The sequence below is a fragment of the Hibiscus syriacus genome, unplaced genomic scaffold, assembly GCF_006381635.1.
Source record: "Hibiscus syriacus cultivar Baekdansim isolate YM2019G1 unplaced genomic scaffold, ASM638163v2 tig00117032_pilon, whole genome shotgun sequence".
Taxonomy (NCBI): domain Eukaryota; kingdom Viridiplantae; phylum Streptophyta; class Magnoliopsida; order Malvales; family Malvaceae; genus Hibiscus; species Hibiscus syriacus.
Window position 1 is genome coordinate 1,302,978 of NW_024063532.1, and position 7,240 is coordinate 1,310,217.

At 34.7% G+C, this 7,240-nt stretch overlaps 1 pseudogene; it reads left to right on the forward strand.

The window, feature by feature from the left end:
- Positions 1–480: 480 nt before the first annotated feature.
- Positions 481–4,000, forward strand: LOC120196331 (annotated as a pseudogene).
- The last annotated feature ends 3,240 nt before the right edge of the window (positions 4,001–7,240 follow it).

A 7,240-nucleotide genomic window follows, 5' to 3' on the forward strand; every position in this document is an offset into this window, starting at 1 on the left:
AAATCATTCAAAAGTTTAGGAATGATATTGAATCATTAAAAAAATTTGGGGATGAAATTGAAATATTCCGAAAGTTATTCTAATCTTGGCCTTGTGCTGTGATAATACCCAAGTTAATTAGCATTGTGGTGAAATAATATGATGTTAATACGATAAATGTTGGAATAGCTTGTTCTCTCCCTTTGAGAATACTTTTCAAAAGTACTTTTGGATCAAAAGTGCTTTTGATATTATTTTTTATAAGATCAATATTAGATGCAATGCAAAACAAGATTAATAACAAATTATGACTTAATATATGTAATCATGATCATTTGAGTTAAAACAGAAATTTTACAATTAAAAAAGTATCAGGACTAAAAAGATAATAAATTAAAGTACAACCGTGAATCTTTTAATATATACACAATATAAGGATTGATAGAAAAATTGCCTTATATTTGTTTTTATATTTTTTCCGAAATAAAAATTTGCCTTTTTATTTTTAGTCTAGTTCTTCTGTTCTCAGGTGCTTGTCGAGTTATTTCTCCGCTGAAGCAAAGAGGTAGAAGAAAGCCAGAGATCCAAAGATGGCACCAGAACCAGAAGATGATATCAAGGTCTAGAAAAAACCCCACGACCTCTTGACGAAGACGATATCGCGCTTCTCAAAACTTATGTACAACTCTATTTCCTCCTCCCCCTCTAATCCTATGAATATTCGATTTTTTTTCTTCTTTTCCATTTTTCTCCTGTCAGATCTATTTCATCTGTGGAAGTTTTCCAAATTGCTTTTGATTATTTAGTTTAGTAGTTTATTTGTTGTTGTTCTTCTAACATCATTCGCAATTTCTAGGGTTTATAAATTTAAAAAATATATATTTCATGCACTTGTTTATATGTTTCTAATTTTGGAGCAACAGTAATTACTATTTTTTCCTGGCAGGGGTTAGGGCCTTATTCAACTAGCATAAAGAAAGTTGAAAAGGAGATTAAGGAGATGGCAAAGAAAGTGAACGATTTATGCGGTATGCGATTCACCTATTTCCCGTTCTATCACGAAGCCATTTGTTGGCCTTATTTTTCTGTCTTCATGTCTTATTTGGATTTAGACATAATGTTTTGTTTAGGTAGTATATATTTTGTCTTGTTTTTGGTGCTTTTACATGTTGAATGCATTAACATAGATGTATGTGTATTATATGCCTAAAGGACGGGGGTTCAATTCATATGGCGTATTAGTTTATGTTGTCATAAATACCGGCCTAAAAGGTTGTGGTAGATCAAAACATAAGCTAGCTGCTTGTTCCTAAATTTCATAGATTGCAGTATGATTATCTGACCAATATTGACCAGGAAAAGCTTTCCTATAGCATCAGCACCTTTCTTTAGCCTCTCTTCTTGTTGTGTGTTCTTGATTGCCAGCTGCAAACATAGTATCATGTGACTTTGTTTTGCAGCTATAATTGTTTTGCAGCTATAATTGTCACAGTAAGCTATTGAGTTATCTGACCAATTTTTAAACTTCAAAGTACTATTTATTTGCAACCATTAATAAATTTGTTGAAAAAGTGGTCTGCTCTTAATGTGTTGCTGACTGTTTTATATACTGGTACCGTTGCAAAATAGGCATCAAGGAATCTGATACTGGATTAGCCGCTCCCAGCCAGTGGGACCTTGTCTCCGATAAGCAAATGATGCAGGAGGAGCAGCCACTTCAGGTTGCTTTTTACTAAAATGGATTTTAAGATTGTATTTATGTTTTTTTTAGTCATCGTGCCTATTTTTTTCATCTAGGTGGCGAGATGCACAAAGATAATTAATCCAAACACAGAAGATGCCAAATATGTCATCAATGTGAAGCAAATTGCCAAGGCACGTATCTTAAGACCCTGAGTTTCATGTTTACCAATGATTTAACTTTTACCTTCTAGTTAAATCACTTCATTGTCAGAAGATGGAAATTTATATTTCTGTCTGATATGCATTTGGGTGCTGACTGCAGTTTGTTGTTGGGCTGGGTGACAAAGTTTTGCCCACTAATATAGAAGAAGGCTTGCGCGTTGGGTAAGTTTTCTATTTGGTAATTGGTTCTAAAAGATTTCAGGCATGAATTCTTGTTACACTTTACATAAAGTTTTATATCTTGTAAATAATTTATTTCACCCACTACAGTTTTATGGTTGCATCTTTTTGTAACCTTTGTAGCTTTCTAGGTAGATGTATATTTGCAATTTTTGGATTATTTGTTTGTTTCCAGTACTAGAGAACACATAGAAAACTGCTAGACAATGCCAGTCATAGGTATTATTCATTTTGAACAATTATTCATTTGCTCTGTTTGTAACCTTAATCATACAGTAAAAAAACAAAGATTTAACCTCATTTTGAAACATTGATAAGTTTCCTTTTTACTAAAAAAGTTAACAGTAACAATTTAATTTTTCATGCTTTTATGATATTTCACTTTTGCCTTTATTTTTCCTTTTAGAAGGAAACTGTGTTTTTACGTCCTTGTATGTTATTACCTTTGGTTGTGTATAAACTTCTCAGTAGTTGACTGTTGTTATGCCTTTGCACAGGGTTGATCGCAATAAATATCAGATACAGATTCCCTTGCCTCCTAAAATTGACCCAAGTGTGACCATGATGACAGTGGAAGAGAAGCCTGATGTGACATATAATGATGTTGGTGGATGCAAGGAGCAGATTGAAAAGATGCGAGAAGTATGCATGATCTATTTTATGTTAATATGTATAAGCATATGATTGAAGTCTACTATGTACTGATTGATGAGCTTGGTTCATTAGGTCGTTGAATTACCTATGCTTCATCCAGAGAAATTTGTCAAGCTCGGAATTGATCCTCCCAAGGGTGTTCTTTGCTATGGTCCTCCTGGAACTGGCAAGACACTTCTTTCCAGAGCTGTTGCGAATAGAACCGATGCTTGCTTCATTCGTGTTATTGGAAGTGAGCTTGTTCAAAGTATGTTGATGAAGGAGCTAGAATTGTTCGAGAACTATTTCAGGTTATAGCATGAAAAACTTCGCTGTTTAAGTTTTGAAGTTACTATAGACTGCCTTCTTTTACATTATTGAACAAAAAGGATATCTGCTGCAGATGGCACGATCGAAGAAAGCATGCATTGTGTTCTTCGATGAAGTTGATGCCATTGAGGGTGCACGCTTTGATGATGGTGTGGGGGGAGACAATGAGGTTCAGCGTACTATGCTTGAGATTGTGAACCAGCTTGATGGCTTTGATGCTCGTGGAAACATTAAAGTGCTGATGGCAACAAACAGGTTAAAGTTGCAATGCAACCTATACTTTTTCTGTTGTTTGCCACACTTTTTGTTTTCTGAAACAATCCAGCACATCTTTTTTATCTTTACGCCATTTGCTACTAGGACGTAATCCGATCACCTCCACTGAAGGTTTTATTTGATTAATTGTACAAGTATTTGAATGTACATGAATATGATTTTGGTAATTTTTTTTTTGTCTTTGCTCCCTTTTTTCTTTTTCAATATCAGGCCAGACACTCTAGATCCTGCATTATTACGTCCTGGACGACTGGATCGTAAGGTTGAGTTTGGTCTTCCTGATTTGGAGAGTCGGACACAGATATTCAAAATTCACACAAGAACAATGAACTGTGAACATGATATTAGATTTGACGCTTTTGACCCGGCTTTGTCCCAATTCCACCGGTAAGAGTTTTTCTGTGAAGTTGTTTTATTTGTTTTCCTTATCATGTTTTTGTTCCTGTTTTACTGTGGAGTGGTCTTGAGATTTTATGGCTTTTTTTTTGGCAGGAGCCGACATAAGAAGTGTGTGCACGGAGGCTGGAATGTATGCCATTCGTGCTCGAAGAAAAACAGTGACCGAGAAAGATTTCCTTGATGCTGTCAACAAAGTCATCAAAGGTTATCAAAAGTTCTGTGCAACGCCCAAATACATGGTTTACAATTAACCATGTTTTATCTCTTCCCACTCTTGTTCTACATTCAAACCAAATATATGCACTTCTTTCAGTGTATGGAAATAGATATTCGGTGCTGTTCTTTTAATGAATTTGTTTGATTTGTTCTTATAACAGGGATTTCATATTTGCCTATGTATATTTTCAATGTTCTGTGTGTATTTGCCATTACCTCCAAAAATTTGATCACAGGTAAATTAAAAACCTCAATGCAAGTAATTGAATAAACAGTATTATAATTTGAACAGATTTTAAGATATCCCTTCTAATTATGTCATCAAAATCATAATTATAATTCAAGACAGGGTCAGTCATGGTAAATACATAATTTTAGATGCCAGAGACGGTTTAAATTTGATAATAAAATGAGATGATAATTAATTAAAATGTTGTCCCTCAACCTTTATGCTATAATTTTTTTGTAAGTTGGTACGAATTAGTGTAATTTTAGAGAATAACATCAGTGATAAAAAATGTCTTATAATATACGATTTTAATCAATTTTTTTTGGATTTGCCAAAATGACCAACTAAATCGCAATGCGATCGATAATTCGCAACACGATCTCCGGTATCGCAAATCAGTTTCCAGATTCGCAACGCGATTCTGACTATCGCATTGCGATTTTCCAAATTCGCGTTGCGATTTTCCGACTATCGCAATACGAATATGTAAATCGCAATGCGATTATGATTATCGCAACGCGATTCTGACTGTCGCAACACTGAATTTCAAATTCGCAACAGGTTTTAGTTTCGCAACACAAATGTTTTGGGTATATAACTACGCAGCAGAAGCAACTCATAACCTAAATCCCTAAATCGCAACTCATTCCATCTTCATCTATCACTCTCTCCGGCAACATCCGTTCTTGTATCCAACGACATCCTTCCCCATCCGGCAACAGGTTTTAGTTTCGCAGCTCGTTTGTTTAGTAAATTAATTTACAATAATGAAATCATCTAATGTTGATCATGTTTGGATATATTTGTGTTTTGGAGGTCCATGGGAGAATGTTCATGGTGTTTTACAATATATGCCTTTACCCATGAATCTTCAACTAAAACTGTCATTAAAAAAGTTAACTTATGAAACTCTAATGTTACGTGTTGCAAATAAATTGAATTTAGAGCCCTTAAGTGGATTTAGGCTATCTTATCAGAGAAAAGGTAAAATTTATTTGTTAACCGACAATGAAGATGTTGAACGATTCATTGCTTACATTAGTGTTTCGCAAGATGATGTTACATTGTATGTTGTTGAACCTAGAAGTAGTGAAGTTGGGTCAGTAGCGGGTAGTAATCAACTAAGTTTTTCAACCCCAGTTTATGGTGCTCAAAATTTAATGGTTCCACCACAATTTCATCACCAAGCAAATTTTGTTTCACCACATTTCCAATTCCAAACACAATCTCAAAACCCACAACCTTTCCCTAATCCAAATCCCAATCAACTTTCAGCACCAAATTCCGGTTTTCGTATTAACCAGATAGACGATGATGAGCCAACAGAAAAAATTGTGAGTACTAGTCGGTATTCGAAATTTGATCTTGGTCAATACCCAGACTTTGATCTTGGTCAATACTTGGATTTTGATGATGTTTCAGAAGAAGAAACAAACTCTGCGTGTAATGATTTTGATATTGATCAATACCCGAATTTTGATGATGAAACAGCCACTGCCGAGGAAGATGTTGTTGATGATAATGAGGAAGAAGTTACGACTGTGAATGAACATGTTGAACATCCATTCTGTAATTCATATAACCCTGAAGAAGAAAAAGAAGAAGAAGAAATCCATTCTGTAAAAATAACAGTTGATTGTTACACAAAAATTATTCGTATCAAGAAAGATGATTGTTTTGATACAAAGGAAGACTTGAAGATAGCTTTGTATACGAAATGTGTGGAAGATGGCTATCAACTAAAAGTTAACAAATCAAGCAAAGATCATTTCGAAACAAGGTGTATGATTGACAAAAACTGTACTTGGCGTATGATTGCAAAGAGGATAAAAGATTGCAAAATGTTTCAAGTTAGGACTTTTATTGATAAACATACATATTCAAGAACCCAAGTTTTTCCTTACCATAGACAGGCAAACAAAAAGGTGTTGGGTGGTTTTCTGGTTGAGTTAATGTTTTTGAATGACAGGGTATATCGGGGACATGAAATTATGACTGACATGAATGCTCGGTTCAAGATTAGTATCTCATATTCTCAAGCTTGGAGAGCCAAATGTTATGCCTTGGAATTGTTAAGGGGGTCGCCAGAAGCATCGTTTGCCCAACTGTCGGCTTATTATCACAATTTAAAGCTGAAAAATCCTGGGTCGGTAACTCATATCAAAACAGATAGAAATGGACGCTTTGAGTTGCTGTTTATCGCCATTGGTGCTGCGGTTAGTAAATCAATATAATTTTGTTGACTCATTTTTGTTAGTTACATACATTTCACATTTAAATGATTATATTTCTTGTATATATGATTTTGTAGATTCGTTCGTTTATTACTTGCATGCGCCCAATTATTATAGTTGACGGAGCACATTTAAAAGGTCGATACCTTGGAGTAAACTTATTAGCAGTAGCCATTGATGCTAACAATGGGATACTGCCAATAGCTTACGGGGTTGGCAAATCTGAAACCTTTGATTCATGGACATGGTTTATGGGGCATCTTAGGGATTGCATAAGTCCTATTAGCAATCTGAAAATCATATCCGATAGGGAAAACTCAATTAACAAAGATGTTAGAAGGTGTTTCCCAGATGCTTTTCATGGACTTTGTGGTGTTCATTTATATAGAAATCTAAAATCAAGGTCTGCTGGTATAAAAAATCACAAATGGACATACTGGAAGGCTGTAAAAGCTTATCGGGAAGTGGATTTTAATAAGCATATAAATTGTTTAAGACGTGTTTTGCCTCAGTGTGCTCAAACACTAGAAGATGTCGGGTTTGAAAGATGGTCAAGAGTACATCAACTTGGAGCAAGATATGGTTTCATGACGTCTAATAGTACATAATCAATCAACGCTCTAAGTCGTCATTCCCGGAAATTACCCATTACTATGTTAATGGAGTTTTTTCAGCCTCTATTCAACAGTGATACTACAAGAAAAGAAACCATGCAGATATTATTTCTTTAAATTCGTAACTTATCATATATTTTACTAAGTATTATTTATTTAAATTTATAGGAACATTGGAACATCGTGTTACACCATGGACTGCAAAAAAGATAACGAAACGTGTTGTGAAGTCAACGACATGGAAA